The sequence below is a fragment of the Bos indicus x Bos taurus genome, chromosome 4, assembly GCF_003369695.1.
Source record: "Bos indicus x Bos taurus breed Angus x Brahman F1 hybrid chromosome 4, Bos_hybrid_MaternalHap_v2.0, whole genome shotgun sequence".
Taxonomy (NCBI): Eukaryota; Metazoa; Chordata; class Mammalia; order Artiodactyla; family Bovidae; genus Bos; species Bos indicus x Bos taurus.
The window spans coordinates 74496142-74519991 of NC_040079.1; the positions used below are offsets into that span (position 1 = coordinate 74496142).

The window sequence follows — 23850 nt, forward strand, 5'->3', positions numbered from 1 at the left end:
GAACACGTGTATACCTGTGGCGGATGCATGTTGATATATGGCAAAACCAATATAATATTGTAAAGTTAGAAAATAAAATAAAATAGGTATAAAAAAATGAAAGATTTTGAGTATTACCTTGCTAGTTTGTTAAATGAGTGCAATTGTTTGGTATTTTGACCGTTCTTTGGCATTGTCTTTCTTTGGGACTGGAATGAAAACTGACCTTTTCCAGTCCTGTGGCCATTGCTAAGGTTTCCACATTTGCTGGCATATTGAGTGCAGCACTTTAACAGCATCACCTTTTAGGATTTGAAATAGCTCGGCTGGAATTCGATCACCTCCACTAGCTTTGTGTGTCATAATACGTCCTAATTCCCACTTTACTTCACACTCTAGGATGTCTGGCTCTAGGTGAGTGACCCCCAGCACCATGGTTATCTGGGTCATTAAGACCTGCTTTGTATAGCTCTTCTGTGTATTCTTGCCACCTCTTCTTAATCTCTTCTGCTTCTGTTAGTTCCTTACCATTTTTGTCCTTTATTTTACGCATCTTTGCATGAAATGTTCCCATGGTACCTCTAGTTTTCTCAAAGAGACCTCTAGTCTTTCCCATTCTGTTGCTTTTCTCTATTTCTTTTCAGTGTTCACACAAGAAGGCTTTCTTATCTCTCCTTGTTTTTTGTTGGAGCTCTGCATTCAGTTTGGTGTATCTTTCCCTTTCTCTTTCTGGTCTCATATGAGGTCTTAAAATTTCATCTGCCATGATAATTAGGAAAATTATTCTGATCACTGACTCTCTGAAATGTGATTTTCTTCTTCCCTAACTTCAGGTTTCCTTGAAGTGAGGCAAAAGTCGCTTAGTCATGTCCGACTGTTTGCAACCCCATGGACTATATGGTTTGTGGAATTCTCAGGCCAGAATACTGGAGTGGGTAGCTTTTCCCTTCTCCAGGGATTGAACCCAGGTCTCTCACATTGCAGGGGGATTCTTTACCAGCTGAGCCACAAGGGAAGCCTTCAAATTTCCTTATTTGTATCTAATTTGCCTAAGGAAAAAAAGAAAACACACACACACATCATTTTGGCTTCAAGCTCTCCAAAGAACACTAACCATCAGATGCCTAAAATGACTATTACAACATGAATACCTCCAAGACAACATAATCAGGCCCAGTTTTATCAATAGTAAGTAGTGGTAGGTGTAATTACTAAGCCAGGGCTTTCAGAATCTTTGAGGATTTACATATAATTTCCTTTCTTAAAGAATCTTTCACACATACTCACTTTAAACCTCAGTGAACCAGTTGCTTTATATAGAGATCAGGGCAACAGTTGTTGCAATCAAGATTAGCCATATATGCCAAATATTAGCAAAACTCAAAATGTGATGGTAAAAGAACTTCCATCCTATCTTTAGATGTTACATCTTAGTGTAGGCTCCATTTATCTATTAGCAGGAAACACAGATGTCTTGGAGGTCACTTTGAGGTTAACATTATTTTTCAACTTGTCATCGGCCTCTTTTAAGTTGGCAGTCATTGTCATTTTCCCGTTTTTTCTTTTCTTTTGACCTGGAAATCCCAGGGCAGGCCATTGTTAACCTTTATCAGGATACCCCAGAGTTAAAGCCGTGGTCATTCTGAAATTCAGAAAAAGAGGGTTCAATGATTAACAGAGGCAAGGAGAAGAGCTGTGGGGAAACCCATCACTGCGTTCCCAGAAAGTGCTGCTCGTTGACACACGAGTTTAGGGCTTTAATATCAGCAAGCAGAGCTGTTTGATCCCAGTAACACACCAGCCTCTGCCACCCTGTGTTTCGATCAGCTTGTCCACCCAGGTCAGTGTGGATCTCTTAAATAGAGGGTCACATGGTGTCTTCACTGTGGGGTGTCTGGTCCCTGGGCTTTCTGACCAGGAAGCTTTTATTACCTCATATCATGTGAAGCCTCTGAACTGCCCATTCTTGGAGAAAATCTTCTCTCAGGCACTTTAAATGGCCCTTGAAAGAACCGTGGCTCATCCACTGGAGGAGCTTCTGCAAAATAAAATTGGGTTGCTAGACTGTCTTTTCATGAAAGTAAAGGAAAATTAGGAAATCAACCATTATGTTATGTATAACACATTGTAGTCAGTCAAAAACATGTGGGTATTTTAACTCTGAAAGTATTTCAGTATATGGGCTTTCCCATCGGTAAAGAATCCACTTGCCAAGCAGGAGACACAAGTTTGATCCCTGGGTCAGGAAGATGCCCTGGAAAAGAAATGGCAACTCACTCCAGTATTCTCACCTGGGAAATCCCACAGACAGAGGAGCCTGGCAGGCTACAGTCCATGGGGTCGCAAAGAGTCAGACACGACTTAGCGACTAAAACAACAACAATGTTAGCATAATGTCTGAGAGCTACACAAAAGAACATAAAATGTAGTCTTTTGCCAGCTTTCAGCCTGTGACACGCCAAAGATTTAAAATTAATCGTACTGCACAGAAAAAAAAAAACAAAAAACATGTTTTTTAATACCTTTGACTTGAATTCTACCACTACTGAAAAGACAATCAGCTAGTGATTTACTTTATTGTGTGTGTACCTTAAGTTTATAGATTCTTATAAAGTAGAAGGTGATTTTTGTCATCATTAGTATCTCAAGAACATTTCAGATAAAGACCATCTAGAATAAATATCTCGCACAGAGTCAGACACGACTGAAGCGACTTAGCATGCATGCACGCATTGGGGAGGGAAATGGCAGGCCACTCCAATATTCTTGCCTGGAGAATCCCAGGGACAGAGGAGCCTAGTGGGCTGCTGTCTATGGGGTCGCACAGAGTTGGACACGACTGAAACTACTTAGCAGCAGCAGCAGCAGAATAAATATCTATGGGTGAATTTTTAAACTTGTAAACCCACCTTCAGGCAGTAGTTTGGTGAAACCACTAGGAGCTTTTTCCAAAAAGGACAAATAATGTCTCATTAAAAATTTTGTGAGCCTTATTAAAAAAAAAACTTAATATGAGCAAAGCCATTAACAAAATCTGTCTTATAATTGAGAAATCTAACTTTAAGAGTTACAAAATCCATCTCTATAAGATATGGTTGCACACATTTGCTGCTCATGCTTCCCATTTCCGTGTGAAATAATAATAATGGTAATAATTTTAAAAGCATCAATTTGCCCAAACTGTCATATATATACATATATTCATAAATTATTAAAATAATATTTTTAAGAAATCACAGCTACCATTTCTTTTAAATGAGCATATAACTTACAGTTAGTAGGCTTATTAAATTGGGTCAGCAGTATGTTATTGGATTTTTATGTTTGGGGGTTCACATCAAAACAAACAAAAAACCTCACAAGTACTCTAGAATAATCAGAACCACAAGGCTAGAAGTTCATGCAAAAGGACTGGGTATTTGTTATAGATAGCTGGTTATGATCCCCAAATGTAATGGTATGGTCATACCATCTGTGCCACTCAAATATTTACAAAATTAGCTGGATTTGAGCACCTTTAGTTAGGTGTCCAGGTTCATTTACATATCTTAATACTGAAGCTACATCATTGGTCTTGTTATAAATACTTTATCTCACATTTTAATGTAAAATGTGTGATATTTAACACTTCCTGTATGATTATATAAATGACAGAATTTGATTGAGGTAAGGCTTTTAAAATTATAATTATTATTACTTTTCACATCAGGATCTGCAGCTTCAACAGCAACTTTGTCAAACCTTGTTTTAATAGTGACCAGTTTTATAACTCATAGAATGTTTAGATTTTTAATTATAAGGCAAGTTTGTCAATGAGCTTTCTCTTATTAAATCCTCTAATATCAATGAACAATGAAATGTCCATTGAGCTATTAGGAAATAAGATATATTAGACTGAATTGTATAATGCTGAGAAGTTTGTCTTCAACAAAATTGTTAGAGCTTTTGCTGGCTTTGAGCAATATCTGTGTTATAGTCATTAACTGAAAAATAAAGACAAAAAATATGCCATTGTGTGCACTATGTGAAAAATAAAATCTCGTAATATCATAGGCATGGAAGTTTCTTATTATTTCACATTTAGTGCTTTGTTTGAGACTGACTCATGACCCATTTGAGATCAAAGTTCATGCAATTGGCAAGTAATGGTGGCATTATTGTGTGTGTCCCTGACATGTGAAGTGCACAAAAAAGGAATTCATAGAGATAAATTGTTTGGTATGAACAAGTCCCCTCGAATCCTTTTAAGATTTTCTCAAATTCAAATGAGGATAAAGCATTAGAGAAGTAATATATTAAAGGTAGCCAATTTTATTCTTTTTCCCCTTCTCAAAAGGCTTGGGATTCCTAGTTCTTCAGTATTTTTATTCTTTTCAGAGTGTTTCATGGTCCAAGACCCACACATTTACTGAACATAACTTAACTTTAGCAGTGAAATAGTGCTGTATTTCAGCTATGTAATATATTAAATAGACTTTTATGTTTAGGCTTAAACCCTAACTATGATTTACTGTATTTGGGAAGGGATATTTGGAGGGGTGGAGATAAATTCAGAATTAGAATGGAATATTCCCTGTAATCTGCACATAGCCAAAATTATTTCTGTGCACATTTGTTTGCCATGCATAGGCCAAGCCAGCGAGGAGGGGAGGAGGTCTAATACTTGACAATATAAACTTGAGAGAGGGGCATACCCATGGAGCAAGAGAAGCCACCTAGTTGAATAGGATTCCTACCTCCTGCCTCTCCAAAGTTGGGGGTGAATCAAGGAGGGATGGGAGAGGTTCCCCTCCTCTCTTCAGCATCATTTTCCAAAGTTAGTAGAACTTCTTATATGGCTTCTGAGGGGTGACCATTTGAGAGAAAACTAGGAGAAGGGAAAGGGTTGTCTGTTCAGGCAGATATTCAAAGTTAAAAGTTTGTTGTTGGGGTCACCATGGCTAGGCAGGGCACTATTTTTGGACTCCTAAGCCCTTGGTTTAACTCACAGCTCTGTTACTGAGTAGAGATTTTAGAAAAGTCCCTGGTCTTGGTTAATCTATTTGTTCCCAGTTCTGTTAGAACAAAACCATGGGGGCTCTGTAACAGCCTAGAGAGATGGGTGGGGAGGGAGACTCCAAAGGGATATTCAAAAGCAGAGACATTACTTTGCCAACAAAGGTTCGTCTAGTCAAGGATATGGTTTTTCCTGTGGTCATGTATGGATGTGAGAGTTGGACTGTGAAGAAGACTGAGCACTGAAGAATTGATGCTTTTGAACTGTGGTGTTGGAGAAGACTCTTGAGAGTCCCTTGGACTGCAAGGAGATCCAACCAGTCCATTCTGAAGGACATCAGCCCTGGGATTTCTTTGGAAGGAATGATGCTAAAGCTGACATTCTAGTACTTTGGCCACCTCATGGGAAGAGTTGCCTCCTTGGAAAAGACTCTGATGCTGGGAGGGATTGGGGGCAAGAGGAGAAGGGGACGACAGAGGATGGGATAGCTGGATGGCATCACTGACTCGATGGACGTGAGTCTGAGTGAACTCCGGGAGTTGGTGACAGACAGGGAGGCCTGGTGTGCTGCGATTCATGGGGTCGCAAAGAGTCGGACGCGACTGATCTGATCTGATGGCTGATTCATGTTGATGTTTGGCAGAAATCAACAAAATTCTGTAAAGCAGTTATCCTTCAATTAAAAAAAATATGTCCACATTGGTCACATATTGCCTATGACTACTCTCATAATATATATTGTTGAGTAATAATATATTGTTGAGTAATAATATTGGAGAAGGCAATGGCACCCCACTCCAGTACTGTTGCCCGGAAAATCCCATGGATGGAGGAGCCTGGTAGGCTGCAGTCCATGGGGTCGCTAAGAGTCAAACACAACTGAGCAACTTCACTTTCACTTTCCACTTTCATGCATTGGAGAAGGAAATGGCAACCCACTCCAGTGTTCTTGCCTGGAGAAACCCATGGACGGAGAAGCCTGGTAGGCTGCAGTCCATGGGGTCACACAGAGTCAGACATGACTGAAGTGACTTAGCAGCAGCAGCAGCAGAGTAATAATATATGTTGAGTAATAATATATTGTTGAGTAGTGACAAAAGCAACTGTATGGGTTGAAAAGCCAAAAATATTTGCCATCTGGCTCTTTTCAAGAAAGTTTGCTGACCCTGATCAAGACCAAGTGTTATAGGGGGGAAATAGACCAAGTGTTAGGGCAGCAAACTAATTAAACTGACAAATTGACACTAAGATATGAATGACTAATATCTCTCCCATAACCACCACCAGGAACATTCAGTTCAGTACAGTCTCGCTTAATCATGTCTGACTCTTTGTGACCCCATGGACTGCAGCATGCCAGGCTTCCCTGTCCATCACCAACTTCAGGAATATTAACCTATTAAAAATATTTTAAAGACAAAATTAATTGCAATTACATGAATAGAATCTCGATTGGTACTTGACAGATACATTTTAGTAGGTACCCTTCTCAAGGCCTACCAGAAAGAACCTGCATCTTCACCTATTTGCTTATTTCTCTGTTTACTCTGCTTGTGTTGCCCTTTACATTCCCACTGCTCGGACTTGGATAATTCTTACTTGTCTTTGAGATTTAGCCGAAGTCTCCACTAAAGCTTTTATTGCCCACTGAAGCATTCCTAACACTTCTGTTATCCTATTCTATTATTTTTCTTGCTGAACCTCAATTCTAAAAACCACAATGAAAATTATTTTATCAAGGTATTTAATCACACTATATTACAATTACCTGCCTGTATGCTTCCTCCATTATTATTATTATTGATTGATTGATTGATTGCACTGCACAGCATGTGGGATCTCAGTGTTTTGACCAGGGATCAAACCCGCACCCTCCTGCACTGGAAGGTAAAGTCTTAACCACTAGATTGCCATGGAAGTCCCTGTTTCTGTCAATAAGCAACAGACTCCTTGTGAGCTTAGACTGTTTCTCTTCACCCTTATACCCCCAGGACCTTGCATGTTACTGGGCATACAGTAATGAACAATATTTAATGAATCCATATTTATTAATCTCCCTCAGTTTAACTTCTGATAAGCAAAATTCTGGCTACAAATTTTCTTGGGAGGAATGTTTATAAGTAGAGAATGTTCTTAAAATTTTTCCTTGAATATTGTGAAAAGAAATTGAGTAGCTAGCATCTACAATCATGTCCTCTCTGTTAGTGAAATCTTACTTTATGAACACTACTAATAGCTGTTACATTCTAAGATAAATTTTCTTGTAATGAAAGTTGCCAACAAGGTCATGTGCTTAGAAAATATGGATTATGGTTTTTTATAAGCCCAAGTGTGTCAAAGTATTGATAATGTGGGCAGTATTTTCTCAAGAATGAAGTGTTCCTGAATAATTTTCCCATTACGTCAGTACACAGCATGAATCCAATAGTATTAAACAGATCCTTCTTCTTTATTTAACTTTAGTAGAAAGATTTATAGAATTATATATTATTCAGGTAGGATTTCATCATTGAAGTCACTAACTGAGAACCCAAATAGACAACACTGATATTATTATTCAGTTTTATGGCATATGGGAGCCTTGGCCTCTGTTTTACAATCATCCAGTTTTATCTTGATCAAGTTAAAATTTACCTTACCATGAATACTACTTCTGAAAACCAGGCCTAATCAGCACTTATCATTAAGCAGAAGAATCTATTCAGACATATTGTAGACATATTGCAGTTACTAGAAAAAATATATGACACCAGAATGAACCTCCACTGTCAGACAATGGAAGGCATTTCTGTCCTTAGTTGATCAGGTGGACATTTGTTGTTTGTTCTGCTCAGAGTTCACTTTCCCTTATTTTGGTGCATTTTCATTTGGGGACCCACCCCTTTCTCTTTCATAGTACGTGTAGTTTTGGTGGGCCTGACTCTACCCACTCTATTGATTGGGACCATTAGCATTACGATTACAGTGACTGTTCAGGGATTGGCATGCAACTGTAAGCCAATCCAATGAGACTCAGTCCTGTGACAATAAAGTACACCTGTTCTTGCCAAGGACTACTGTGTTGAGAGGGTCTGCCTGAGAGTGATACCTCTGCAGGAAAGAATAGAGCTGAGAGAGAGTGATGGAGTCCTAGTAGCATTATTTAAACTGTGCTCGAAGTCAGGACTTTTTTGGGGTGTTTCCATTGTCTCAGCTAATAAAGTGTTTGTTTTGGATTTAACTGATTTGAGTTGGGACCTCCATTGCTTATAGTCACAAAGCTCTATCAACTCCAATTTACAAATAGTAGTGTAATGAAATGTAAAAGTTACCTGAAAAAGTTATCTGAGGAAAGTTCAAATAGTTCAAATAATAGAAAATATAGAAAATGAATAGTAAACACCTGTAAAAGCACTTTGAAGCTAGTTTCAAAAATTAGACAAATTCTTAACTGGGAATGATAATGAGAAAAGAAGTTACTATATTTTCACTTTCCATTTTTAAATTTCAAATTTTTAAATATAGCAAACTATTTTAGTCATGTTTTGGGCATTAATATTTTGAATAGTATAACTGATATTTAAGTAAAGGCTTTTTCTTTAATTATATGTTTTGAAAAGAGTTAATTCATTCTTTAAAACATTTCTTATGAAATATTTCATACATATGAAAACACATTGGAAAGACAAAACATAAACATATTAAATGATATAACCAACACCTATCTTCCATTCCTGCCCCAATCATGGTAACCCATGTAATCCATGCTCACCCATACATGTTGAGCAAATGTTTAAATTCCTATCAATAAAGATTGAAGTTGGTCAATATGCCCCTCCTGAACACTCTAATTCTGGTAATGTAGGCCTCAGATTAAATTACATGCATATATGCATATAGTCCATAACTTAACTTTTATATTTTTATGTACATGTATTCATTACTATTATTATTTTTACCATTTTTTTTTGCTCAATTTTTTTTAAAAAGTATTAGCTGCACAGTTGTGTCTGACTCTTTGCGAGCCTATGGACTCTATGTAGTTTTCCAGATTCCTTTATCCATGGAATTCTCCAGGCAAGAATACTGAAGTGGGTAGCCATTCCCTTCTCCAGGGGATCTTCCTGCCACAAGGATCAAACGAGGTCTCCAGCATTGCAGGCAGATTCTTCACCATCTGAGCCACCAGGGAAGCCCGAATGGAATTAATCCCCTCTACCAAACCCAGTGCTATCACTGTGCTGTGTGTGTGCTAAGTCATTTCAGTCATGTCCAATTCTTTGTGACCCCATGGACTGTAATCTGCCAGGCTCCTTTCTCCATGGGGAATCTCCAGGCAAGAATAGTGGAGTGGGTTGCCATGCACTCCTCCAGGGGATCTTCCCAACCCACGGATAGAATGCGTGTCTCTTATGTCTCTTGTTTTGGCAGGTGGGTTCTTTAACACTAGCCACCTGGAAAGCCCTCTTTTAAAAAAAGACCACTTTATTAAGGTATGATCAACATATACAAATCTATACACACTTAATATATACAATTTGATAAGATAAGTGTACAACCATAACATCATCAGCACATCTATCCCATAAATATATCCACCACCTTTAAGAATTTCTTCCTGCTTCAATATTTATTATTATTTTTTATGTGATAAGTATAAAATATAAGATATACCCTGTAGCAAAATCGTTAGGACTACAGTGCAGCATTGGATCTTGTCTCAAACCTTCCTTCAATGTTTACCAAGTATTACACAATAAAAAATAAACATGAAAACACAATGGGCAGGTATGGAAGGAAGCTTAGACACACAAGTGGAAAGAGAAAATTAATGAACTGAAAGACAAATCTGAAGAAGTTCTCTCAAATGCAACATAGAGAGATAAATGACAGAATATACTACAAGTTAAAAGATATGGAAAAGAGAAAATTTAACTTAAATCTGAACAGAGTTCCAGAAGGCAAGGGTAGACAGTGTATTGAGCACCAGATTCAAAGAGTAATGCCTCACTCAGTTCAAGTTCACTCAGTTGTGTCTGACTCTTTGTGACCCCATGGGCTGTAGCACGTCAGGCTTCTCTGTCCATCACTAATGCTTGAGCTTCCTCAAACTCATATCCATTGAGTTGGTGATGCCATCGAACTATCTCGTCCTCTGTCATCCCCTTCTCCTCCCACCGTCAATCTTTCCCAGCATCAGGGTCTTTTCAAATGAGTCAGTTCTTCACATCAGATGGCCAAAGTATTGGAGTTTCAACTTCAGTATCAGTTCTTCCAATGAATATTCAGGATTGATTTCCTTTCAGATGGACTGGCTGGATCTCCTATCTGTCCAAGGGACTCTTGTGAGTCTTCTCCAGCCCCACAGTTCAAAAGCATCAATTCTTCAACACTCAGCTTTCTTTATGGTCCAACTCTCACATCCATACATGACTACTGGAAAAACCATAGCTTTAACTAGATGGCCCTTTGTTGGTAAAGTAATGTCTCTGCTTTTGATCATGCTGTCTAGGTTGGTCATAACTTTTCTTCCAAGGAGCAAGTGTCTTTTAATTTCATGGCTGCAATCACCATCTGCAGGAATTTTGGAGCCCCAAAACATAAAGTCTCTTACTGTTTCCATCGTTTCCCTGTCTATTTGCCATGAAGTGATGGGACCAGATGCCATGATCTTAGTTTTCTGAATGTTGAGTTTTAAGACAACTTTCTCACTCTCTTCTTCACTTTGATCAAGAGTCTCTTTTTTTCTTCTTCGCTTTCTGCCATAAGTGTGGTGTCATCTGCATATAGAGGTTATTGATAGTTCTCCCAGCAATCTTGATTCCAGCTTGTGCTTCATCCAGTTCAGCACTTCTCATGATGTTCTCTGCATATAAGTTAAATAAGCAGGGTGACAATGTACAGCCTTGACATACTCATTTCCCATCTTTGGAACCAGTCTGTTGTTCCATGTCCAGTTCTAACTGTTGCTTCTTGATCTGCATACAGATTTCTCAGGAGGCAGGTCAGGTGGTCTGGTATTCCTATCTCTTGAAGAATTTTCCACAGTTTGTGGTGATCCACACAGTCAAAGGCTTTGGCATAGTGAATAAAGCAGATGTTTTTCTGGAACTCTCTTGCATTTTCAATGATCCAACAGAGGTTGGCAATTTGATCTCTGGTTCTTCTGCGTTTTTTAAATTCAGCTTGAACATCTGGAAGTTCATAGTTCATGTACTGTTGAAGCCTGCATTTGAGAATATTGAGTATTATTTTGCTATTGTGTGAAATGAGTGTGATTATGTGGTAGTTTGAGCATTCTTTGGCATTGCCTTTCTTTGGGATTGGAATGAAAACTGACCTTTTCCAGTCCTGTGGCCACTGTTGACTTTTCCAAATTTGCTGGCATATTGCATGCAGCACTTTCACAGCATCATCTTTTAGGATTTGAAATAGCTCAACTGGAATTTCATCACCTCCACTAGCTTTGTTCGTAGGGATGCTTCCTAAGGCCCACTTGACTTTGCATTCCAGGATGTCTGACTCTAGGTGAGTGATCACACCATCGTGATTATCTGGATCATGAAGATCTTTTTTGTATAGTTCTTCTGTGTATTCTTGCCACCTCTTCTTAATATCTTCTGCTTCTGTTAGGTCCATGCCATTTCTGTTCTTTATTGAGCCCATCTTTGCATGAAACTTTCCCTTGGTATCTCTCATTTTCTTGAATAGATCTCTAGTCTTTCCCATTCTGTTGTTTTCCTCTATTTCCTTGCAATGATCCTTGAGGAAGGCTTTCTTATCTCTCCTTGCTATTCTTTGGAACTCTGCATTCAAATGGGTATATCTTTCCTTTTCTCCTTTGCCTTTCACTTCTCTTCTTTTCTCAGCTATTTGTAAGGCTTCCTCAGACAACCATTTTGCCTGTTTGCATTTCTTTTTATTGGGGATGGTCTTGATCCCTGCCTCCTGTAGAATGTCATGAACTTCAATCCATAGTTCTTCAGGCACTCTATTAGATCTAATCCCTTGAATCTTGTCACTTCTACTTTATAATCATAAGGGATTTGATTTAGGTCATACCTGAATGGTCTAGTGGTTTTCCCTACTTTCTTCAAGTCTGAATTTGGAAATAAGGAGTTCATGATCTGAGAAACAGTCTTGTTTTTGCTGACTGTATAGACTTCTCCATGTTTGGCTGCTAAGAATATAATCAATCTGATTTTGGTATTGTACATTTGTATGTCTATTTCAGTGATGTCCATTTGTAGAGTCTTCTCTTGTGTTGTTGGAAGAGGGTGTTTGCTATGACCAGTGTGTTCTCTTGGTAAAACTCTATTAGCCTTTGCCCTGCTTCATTCTGTATTCCAAGGCCAAAATTGCCTGTTAGTCCAGGTATTTCTTGACTTCCTACTTTTGCATTCCAGTCCCCTATAATGAAAAGGACATCTTTTGGGGGTGTTAATTTTAGAAGGTCTTGTAGATCTTCATGGAACCATTCAACTTCAGCTTCTTCAGCATTACCGGTCGGGGCATAGACTTGGATTACTGTGATAATGAATGGTTTGCCTTGGAAATGAACAGAGATGATTCTGTCATTTTTGAGATTGCATCCAAATACTGCTTTTTGGACTCTTGTTGACTAGGATGGCTACTCCATTTCTTCTAAGGGATTCTTGCCCACAGTAGTAGATATAATGGTCATCTGAGTTAAATTCACCCATTCCAATCCATTTTAGTTCACTGATTCCTAAAATGTCAATGTTCACTCTTGCCATCTCCTGTTTGACCACTTTTTGTCCTTGATTCATGGATTTAACACTCCCCTTTACCCTAACCCTAGCCTTGTAAACACCTTTACCTCATTTCCCTCCTCCTTTGATGTATTACCTAATCTCTCTACTGGCCAAACTCAACCAGAAAACAGAAACTTCAGGCACCCTGTTCACACTATTTGCATTGGTCAGCATCTCAAGCATAGTTCACAGTGATGAAGAGTGGAGAATAGATCTAGGTGAGAGCCAATTAAAGAAATTCGGCACAAAACTTTCCTATAAGACTTTAAAAGTTTTGCTTTCACATTTAAAGCTTTATTTTAGTAACTTTTTTTTGTCATATAACTAGAGTTTAAGATTCAAAATATGTAAAAATTTCAACAATATGAAAAGGCAACCTACTAAATGGGAGAAAATATTTGCAAATCATGTATCTGGAAGGAGGTTAATATCCAAAATATATAAAGCACTCATACAACTCAATAGGAAAAAACCCCCAAACTATCCAGTTTAAAAATGAATAGAGGATTTCGATAGACATTTTTTACAAAGACAAACATAAGGTCAACTGCCGGGAGCCACCACAGGAGATCCCACCCATGACAAGGTCATGTAGAAGAGATCTGATGAGCAAGGCGGATCAGAACTCAAGGGACCCCCTGAATCTGCTCGAGCATCTACCCTAAAACCAGAATCTGGCTGTCTTACTATTCTGTGCCTTTCACCAACTCTTTTGACATTAACAGGGGGCTATCCCCGACCACCTTTCTCTGGAAAAAGTCAACTTAGGGCTTTAGTTAATCAGTCTCCTGGACATGAAAGGAATATTTCTATTTTAACCCCTCTGTTGGCACTTTAGCTTGCCTGACAGGTTTATCCATACTCTTGCAATTAACACACATGATTGTTCACAACTCCCCAACCTTGAAAGCCACGGGAAGCCAAAACATTCTAAAAGTCTTAATGAGCATAGAGTCTTTAAAGGGATAAAAAATTATTAAAATAGATAGTACTGGTAAAGGGCTTCATTACTGGGCCAATGCTTGCTGCCAAGTGTCCATATCCCTTATCCATTGTGCACCTGGGAGTACATTAGTTAACGTAGTTAGAATGTAAGAAAAACTAGTAGCAGCCTTGGAATTAACCGCATCAGAACTTTGAGCTAATTGGTTCTTTCTTTGTTGTGACCCACTACACCTTTGCTCTGTGAGAATGTAACTCTGTTTAGTACTTTTTGAGGCTGGGAAAAATAAAGAAAAAACACTTTAAGGGAAAACAAGTTTTCTGGCTGATCAGCCTTTATCAAAAAAGGGTCATAAAATGTCCACAGGCCTCCAAGGCCAGAAGATAATGTACACAACATTGTTTATGGAAAAGGTATGTAGATAAAATCTTGGTTTTGATAAAGACAAAACAGATGTAATGTTTGGGCTGACTCTGTATGACTTTACATCTTTCATTTCTCTCTATGTACAAGTCAAGGTATAAAAGTTCCTTTTGAAAATAAAGTTACGGGCCTCACTCACTGAAGCTTGGTCTCCCCTTGTCGTTCTTTTTTTTCTTTTTTCCTCCTTTTTTCCTCTCTGTTCTTTTTTCAGGATGACTCCTTGGAACACAAGAGATTTATTGGCTTTCTGTGTCAATCAGAAAAGATCAAGCCTCTGATCTCTCCGCTTAGCTATCCTTATCGCCTAAGCCCTCATCCTGAGGGTACCCCTAGCCTAGGGTACCCCTAGCCTAGGGTACCCCTAGCCTGAGGGTACCCCTAGCCTAGGGTACCCCTAGCCTGAGGGTACCCCGAGCCTAGGGGTACCCCTAGCCTGAGGGTACCCCTAGCCTAGGGTACCCCTAGCCTAGGGTACCCCTAGCCTGAGGGTACCCCGAGCCTAGGGGTACCCCTAGCCTAGGGGTACCCTCAGGATGAGGGCTTAGGCGATAAGGATAGCTAAGCGGAGAGATCAGAGGCTTGATCTTTTCTGATTGACACAGAAAGCCAATAAATCTCTTGTGTTCCAAGGAGTCATCCTGAAAAAAGAACAGAGAGGAAAAAAGGAGGAAAAAAGAAAAAAAAGAACGACAAGGGGAGACCAAGCTTCAGTGAGTGAGGCCCGTAACTTTATTTTCAAAAGGAACTTTTATACCTTGACTTGTACATAGAGAGAAATGAAAGATGTAAAGTCATACAGAGTCAGCCCAAACATTACATCTGTTTTGTCTTTATCAAAACCAAGATTTTATCTACATACCTTTTCCATAAACAATGTTGTGTACATTATCTTCTGGCCTTGGAGGCCTGTGGACATTTTATGACCCTTTTTTGATAAAGGCTGATCAGCCAGAAAACTTGTTTTCCCTTAAAGTGTTTTTTCTTTATTTTTCCCAGCCTCAAAAAGTACTAAACAGAGTTACATTCTCACAGAGCAAAGGTGTAGTGGGTCACAACAAAGAAAGAACCAATTAGCTCAAAGTTCTGATGCGGTTAATTCCAAGGCTGCTACTAGTTTTTCTTACATTCTAACTACGTTAACTAATGTACTCCCAGGTGCACAATGGATAAGGGATATGGACACTTGGCAGCAAGCATTGGCCCAGTAATGAAGCCCTTTACCAGTACTATCTATTTTAATAATTTTTTATCCCTTTAAAGACTCTATGCTCATTAAGACTTTTAGAATGTTTTGGCTTCCCGTGGCTTTCAAGGTTGGGGAGTTGTGAACAATCATGTGTGTTAATTGCAAGAGTATGGATAAACCTGTCAGGCAAGCTAAAGTGCCAACAGAGGGGTTAAAATAGAAATATTCCTTTCATGTCCAGGAGACTGATTAACTAAAGCCCTAAGTTGACTTTTTCCAGAGAAAGGTGGTCGGGGATAGCCCCCTGTTAATGTCAAAAGAGTTGGTGAAAGGCACAGAATAGTAAGACAGCCAGATTCTGGTTTTAGGGTAGATGCTCGAGCAGATTCAGGGGGTCCCTTGAGTTCTGATCCGCCTTGCTCATCAGATCTCTTCTACATGACCTTGTCATGGGTGGGATCTCCTGTGGTGGCTCCCGGCAGTCAACATACAGTAAAAGATGCTCGATATCAGTAATCATCAAGGAAATGAAAATCACAACCATAATGAAATATCACCTCATACCTGTCAGAATGCTTATTATAAAACACGAGAAAAAAATAAGTGTGGGCAAGGATGTGGAGGAAAGGGAACCTTTGTCCGTTGTTGATGGGAATATAAATTGGTATAGTCACTATGGAAAAGAGTATGTAAGTTCCTTAAAAAAAAAAAAAAAATTAGAATTACCATGTGACCCAGATATTCTAATTCTGGGTATTTATCTGAAGAAAATGAAAACACTGATCCATAAAGATATATGCACCCATGTTTTATTGCAGTATTATTTACAATAGCCAAGATTTGGAAACAACCTCCAAATCATTTGTTGTTTCCAAATGGATGGAAAAAACATCCATCATGTCTATCGATGGATGAGTAGATAAAAAATCATATACATGTGTACATATATATGTATAATATTCAGCCATAGAAAAGAATAAAATCTTGCCATTTCCAGCTTCATGGATGGACTTCAAAGGCATTATGCTGGATGAAATAAGTCAGAGAAAGACAAATACAGAATGATGTCTTATATGTGGAATCTTAAAAACAAGAAGCTCATAGATATAGAAAGCAGACTGGTGACTGCCATAGGTGAGGGTTGGGTGGGTAAAATGGGTAAGGGGAGTTGAAACTTTCAAACTTTTAGTTATAAAACAAATAAGTCATGGAGATGTAAGGTATAGCATGTTAACTATAGTTAATAATACTATATTACCTAATTGAAAGTTGCTAAAAGAGTCTTAAAAAGTTTTCATCACAAGAAAAAATATTGTAACTACCTATGGTATCAGATGTTAACTAGAATTATTGTGGTGATCATTTTGCAATATATAAAAATATCAAATCATTATTTTGTACCCTGAAACTAATATAATGCTGTATGTCAATTAAACCTCAATTAAAAATAAAATTAAAAAACACAAAATATGTAAAAATTTATACTGCATGAGCACAATCAATTGGAAATGATGCTCCCTTAGTCAGAATTGATGCTACTTTTCATATTGGGTAAGGATATACCTATATACAGTGGCTAAATATTGTATCTCATCAGGGCTGGATCCAGATATATAACTTGGGGGTCCTCTTTAAGAAAAAGAATAAATTATGTGTAAAAGAGAATGACTGTTAAGAAGAAAAATTAAAACAAAGTACAAATTTTTTAGAAAGCTAGCAAATATCACAAACCCCACAAAATCCAGGAAAATAGCATAACATTTTTATCAGTGAACTGCCCAACCCACTTTTATATTAATACTACTTCTTTTCCTACATTTTTGATGGCATATACTTTAGTAAACTGCATAGATTTCTTATATTTTGAGGAGTCTTCATAAATTTTGAGGGGCCTTAATAAATTCATCCATTCAGAACATCCATCTTATATGAACAAACTCATATGTTTTGTTAAAAGAGTTTACAAACAAAATAATAAAAGCAATCCTATAGTTTTGAAATGGTCCAGACAGAATCTCACAGTGGCTTGACCATTTAAAAACTTGTTTTTTCAAAATATCTACTTGAGAAGCTTTTGTATTTATTGTGTAATTTTAGTCTCTATAAATATTAATCAGGTCACTATTTTGAAAAAAAACTTTTATAAAACTCTCATTAAAATGGTGAAATTATCCATCTGAACAGAACAAAATGAAAGATCATGATGTTTATCCAAGTCAACAATTTGTCAAATTGAAGCTGCTTTATACTTTCAAGTATTGATCATGTAAATTTTTTTATTATTTTCATCTTTCTTCTCATCTTTATTTCATGTTTGGGAAGGTATGCACACACACCTATATATATATAATTTCTTTATCAACTTTTATTTTTATCATTTATGTTTTCTTGGCTATCTTAATTCTTTTCCTTGTCTTCATGACATTAACCATCAGAGTTTTTGGTTCATATTGTTTTGTAATAAGATAGTTTTTGACATTTTAAAACCTTATCTCATTTTAAATTTAGTTTTATTTTTGACATTCCTTAGAATAACTCTTTCTCATCATATTTAATTTTTTGTATAGTTAACAATTATGAAAAACATAAAATTGATTTAAGGCATAGCAAAAGCAGTCAAATGCATTTATCACCAAATGATTCACACTAATACTGCATATTAGTATACAGATGATTATGTTTATATATGTCACTGGAGTGCTTGTCTCTCAGGCCATTCCACTGCATCAGTGCCAATTTTGTGTACTGCTTTTTCTGGAAACATCAGACTGTCAAAGCAAGGTGCATCAGACACACTAAATATGTGATTCAATAGATTGGGAATGGTGAAACACAGGACCACTTACAGATGTATTTGCTGTTTGTAGTAGTACTATAGCTTTATGCTCTTTGAATATAGGAATTATGGTTGAGTTAAATTACATTTCAGGTGATCCTATCAAAAATGTAATATAGCTATAATTGCAAGCATGGCATTATTTCATGTATTTCTGACAGAAGAGAACTTACATTTTGAAACATCTTATGATTGAAAGAATTTTCCAGACTAGCTTCTGGCTTCTTGCATTTCACACCTCGTTACCTCTTCACTCTCCATATATTTCTGGTGCCAGAGGCCACAGGACATGGTCTATCATATAACCTCTAATCTGTACCTACATATCATGATGCCAGTCAGGTCTGTAGAATGTATGGTAACATTATTTCTGGAAGTCATCCTTTACTGGGGCAGCAGCTGGCAATAACTTATATGAACACACAGTGTCTTCAAACCACACCAAATTACCCAACTAAATTCAAGTACCATGAATCTCCAAATCGAGTTCCCTTTAGCCATATCCAAAAAAATGCTTACAGACACTCCAATGACAGTCTACACAAGCAGAAATATGGTGGTAAAATAGAGTAGAAAAAGACAATTATCTTAACTAGTATGGTCAGATTAACTTACTTTACAAATTTTGCACAAATATCTTACCACTTGAACCCATTTCTTGTCCCCCTCTCAGGCCTTGGAGGAGGCTCATGCATGTGAAAGGCCCTATACTTAAGCCTGTGGCCCTAAGTGGGAGGTACAGGTCCAGTTTTATTATTTCCCATATGAATAATCAATTGTCTCAGCACATTTAATGAAAAGTCCATTTTTCTCCTTTTCTGATCTGCAGTCCTGGCTACTATATATTGAATTTCCATATAATTGGGAAGACACTCTCAAATGTGCTCACTGCATGTGGTTCTTGTTTCCCCTTATGGTTGGTTCATTTTTAAAGTTTCCTGGTCTCTTAGTAGATTTCCTTTACTTTCTATAAGCCCAATAACATAAGAAAATTATGTTTTATGCTGGATCTAATTGTTTTACAGGAAACAAGTCTCCAAGAATGTCCAATATTCTATACTGTCAGAGCAGATGCCCCTGTCCTTGGAATTCTAAATTTTGGTTATCAGATTTTTCACTTTGAGAATGTCTGGTCATTCTCAATAGTCTCTTATCTTAGTTACATTTTTGAAATATTATTTTATTTTTCTACATTTATTAAATATATACATCTTCTATTCTGCAGATGATAATTTCAATACCTGAAGTCTTTGAGGGTCTGATTCTAGTTATTTACTATTTCTATTGATTCACTGGGTTCTGATTTCTCACAGTATTAGTGATTTTTTAAAAAATTTTAAAAACTGGTTAGAAGAGTTTTTCATTTTATTTTCATGTCCCAATAAGAATATTCCAAATTTTACACATGCTTAAACTTGTTCCTGCTGATATATGGAAAGGCCAAGTCAGTACATTAGTGATTTTTGATTGCGAACATATGTTCAATGGGGCATCTCAGGTGGCACAGTGGTAAAGAATCTGCCTGCCAATGCAGGAGACGTGAGTTCGATCCCTGGGTTGGGAAGATCCCCTGGGAGAGGAAATGGCAACCCACTCCTGTATTCTTGCTAGAAGATTCCATGGGCAGAGGAGGCTGGCGGGCTATAGTCCATGCAGTTACAGAGTCAAACACAACTGATCAACTGAACACAGCAGCACAGCACATTACTGTTGTAATTCTTTGAAGCCTGACTTAAAGGAATGGGGTTTTTCTTCCTAGAGACAATTTGAATTTGTTTCTTCTAGGTGCTTGGGAGCAGTTTCAACCCAAACACTTAAAAATTAGTTTTTGACTTGAAGTTTTTGAAATCAAACAGAAGTGTGTATTTGGGACACAGATTCTTGATAGTCAGATTGTGGTTTCACATTTTGGTGAGAGAACACCCCCTCATCACTGCTTGCCACTAAGATTGAGACTAATGAGGAAATTTTTTTTTTCTAGTTCACCTTACTATTGGGATTCCCTTGTCGCTCAGCTGGGAAAGAATCCACCTGCAATGCAGGAGACCTGGGCTTGATCCCTGGGCTGGGAAGATCCCCTGGAGAAGGGAAAGGATACCCACTCCAGTATTCTGGCCTAGAGAATTCCATGGACTGTATAGTCCATTGCGTCGCAAAGAGTTGGAGATGACTGAGCGCCTTTCACTTATTATTGAGGGTCTAGCTATTTGGGGATGGGGTATAGCTTTATGCATGGATTTCCTATCACAGTGCCTCACAAATTATCTGTGAGCCATCACAGACAACTGTTTTTGTACATATATAATCAAAATTAGTTACTAGAAAAAATGGAATTCTGCTTGGATTGTTACTGCACTATAAAATCTCTAGAAGAGTTTCCAAACACTCTCAATTTCTGTACACATCTCAACATGTATTAGCAACAGATTTTGTAAACCAATCTGCAAACTCCACTTTGAGTAGCACTTACCTTATTCATCCTACCTTTGGCAGGCCCTAAGCTTTATCCCCCATTTCCACACCCAGCCTGAACTTGTGATATAATGATTTTTTTAATTGACTCATGATTTAATTATCTCAGTATTTTTAATTTGGGGTACATTAATTAACTTGTTCTGGCAAGATATGCATATCAGAGCCAACCCTCAAATATCCCACCTTTCTCAGTGGTTTCATTCCCTAAAGGCTTAGTGTAGGAAGGATTTTATTTTTTTATTTATTTATTTTTTCCAAGTGGGTTTATTTTTTTTTTTATTTTATTTTATTTTTAAACTTTACATAATTGTATTAGTTTTGCCAAATATCAAAATGAATCCATCACAGGTATACATGTGCTCCCCATCCTGAACCCTCCTCCCTCCTCCCTCCTCCCTCCCCATACCATCCCTCTGGGTCGTCCCAGTGCACTAGCCCCAAGCATCCAGTATTGTGCATTGAACCTGGACTGGCATCTCATTTCATACATGATATTTTACATGTTTCAATGCCATTCTCCCAAATCTTCCCACCCTCTCCCTCTCCCACAGAGTCCATAAGACTGTTCCATACATCAGTGTCTCTTTTGCTGTCTCGTACACAGGGTTATTGTTATCATCTTTCTAAATTCCATATATATGCGTTAGTATACTGTATTGGTGTTTATCGTTCTGGCTTACTTCACTCTGTATAATAGGCTCCAGTTTCATCCACCTCATTAGAACTGATTCAAATGTATTCTTTTTAATGGCTGAGTAATACTCCATTGTGTATATGTACCACTGCTTTCTTATCCATTCATCTGCTGATGGACATCTAGGTTGCTTCCATGTCCTGGCTATTATAAACAGTGCTGCGATGAATATTGGGGTACACCTGTCTCTTTCCCTTCTGGTTTCCTCAGTGTGTATGCCCAGCAGTGGGATTGCTGGATCATAAGGCAGTTCTATTTCCAGTTTTTTAAGGAATCTCCACACTGTTCTCCATAGTGGCTGTACTAGTTTGCATTCCCACCAACAGTGTAAGAGGGTTCCCTTTTCTCCACACCCTCTCCAACATTTATTATTTGTAGACTTTTGGATCGCAGCCATTCTGACTGGTGTGAAATGGTACCTCATAGTGGTCTTGATTTGCATTTCTCTGATAATGAGTGATGTTGAGCGTCTTTTCATGTGTTTGTTAGCCATCTGTATGTCTTCTTTGGAGAAATGTCTATTTAGTTCTTTGGCCCATTTTTTGATTGGGTCATTTATTTTTCTGGAGTTGAGCTGTAGGAGCTGCTTGTATATTTTTGAGATTAGTTGTTTGTCAGTTGCTTCATTTGCTATTATTTTCTCCCATTCTGAAGGCTGTCTTTTCACCTTGCTGATAGTTTCCTTTGTTGTGCAGAAGCTTTTAAGGTTAATTAGGTCCCATTTGTTTATTTTTGCTTTTATTTCCGATATTCTGGGAGGTGGGTCATAGAGGATCCTGCTGTGATGTATGTCAGAGAGTGTTTTGCCTATGTTCTCCTCTAGGAGTTTTATAGTTTCTGGTCTTACATTTAGATCTTTAATCCATTTTGAGTTTATTTTTGTGTATGGTGTTAGAAAATGTTCTAGTTTCATTCTTTTACAAGTAGTTGACCAGTTTTCCCAGCACCACTTGTTAAAGAGATTGTCTTTTCTCCATTGTATATTCTTGCCTCCTTTGTCAAAGATAAGGTGTCCATATGTGCGTAGATTTATCTCTGGGCTTTCTATTTTGTTCCATTGATCTATATTTCTGTCTTTGTGCCAGTACCATACTGTCTTGATAACTGTGGCTTTGTAGTAGAGCCTGAAGTCAGGTAGGTAGATTCCTCCAGTTCCATTCTTCTTTCTCAAGATCGCTTTGGCTATTCGAGGTTTTTTGTATTTCCATACAAATTGTGAAATTATTTGTTCTAGCTCTGTGAAGAAAACTGTTGGTAGCTTGATAGGGATTGCATTGAATCTATAGATTGCTTTGGGTAGTATACTCATTTTCACTATATTGATTCTTCCAATCCATGAACATGGTATATTTCTCCATCTATTAGTGTCCTCTTTGATTTCTTTCACCAGTGTTTTATAGTTTCCTATATATAGGTATTTAGTTTCTTTAGGTAGATATATTCCTAAGTATTTTATTCTTTCCGTTGCAATGGTGAATGGAATTGTTTCCTTAATTTCTCTTTCTGTTTTCTCATTATTAGTGTATAGGAATGCAAGGGATTTCTGTGTGTTGGTTTTATATCCTGCAACTTTACTATAGTCATTGATTAGTTCTAGTAATTTTCTGGTGGAGTCTTTAGGGTTTTCTATGTAGAGGATCATGTCATCCGCAAATAGTGAGAGTTTTACTTCTTCTTTTCCAATTTGGATTCCTTTTATTTCTTTTTCTGCTCTGATTGCTGTGGCCAAAACTTCCAAAACTATGTTGAATAGTAATGGTGAAAGTGGGCACCCTTGTCTTGTTCCTGACTTTAGAGGAAATGCTTTCAATTTTTCACCATTGAGGATAATGTTTGCTGTGGGTTTGTCATATATAGCTTTTATTATGTTGAGGTATGTTCCTTCTATTCCTGCTTTCTGGACAGTTTTTATCATAAATGGGTGTTGAATTTTGTCAAAGCCTTTCTCTGCATCTATTGAGATAATCATATGGTTTTTATTTTTCAATTTGTTAATGTGGTGTATTACATTGATTGATTTGCGGATATTGAAGAATCCTTGCATCCCTGGGATAAAGCCCACTTGGTCATGGTGTATGATCTTTTTAATGTGTTGTTGGATTCTGATTGCTAGAATTTTGTTAAGGATTTTTACATCTATGTTCATCAGTGATATTGGCCTGTAGTTTTCTTTTTTTGTGGCATCTTTGTCAGGTTTTGGTATTAGGGTGATGGTGGCCTCATAGAATGAGTTTGGAAGTTTACCTTCCTCTGCAATTTTCTGGAAGAGTTTGAGCAGGATAGGTGTTAGCTCTTCTCTAAATTTTTGGTAGAATTCAGCTGTGAAGCCATCTGGACCTGGGATTTTGTTTGCTGGAAGATTTTTGATTACAGTTTCAATTTTCGTGCTTGTGATGGGTCTGTTAAGATTTTCTATTTCTTCCTGGTCGAGCTTTGGAAAGTTGTACTTTTCTAAGAATTTGTCCATTTCTTCCACGTTGTCCATTTTATTGGCATATAATTGTTGATAGTAGTCTCTTATGATCCTTTGTATTTCTGTGTTGTCTGTTGTGATCTCTCCATTT

General features: G+C 37.6%; 1 long non-coding RNA gene across 1 annotated transcript in view; it reads left to right on the plus strand.

Moving 5' to 3' along the window:
* Positions 1-23850, plus strand: part of LOC113891559 — a 103059-nt gene that overhangs the window by 77945 nt on the left and 1264 nt on the right. The gene's annotated exons all lie outside the window — the stretch shown is intronic.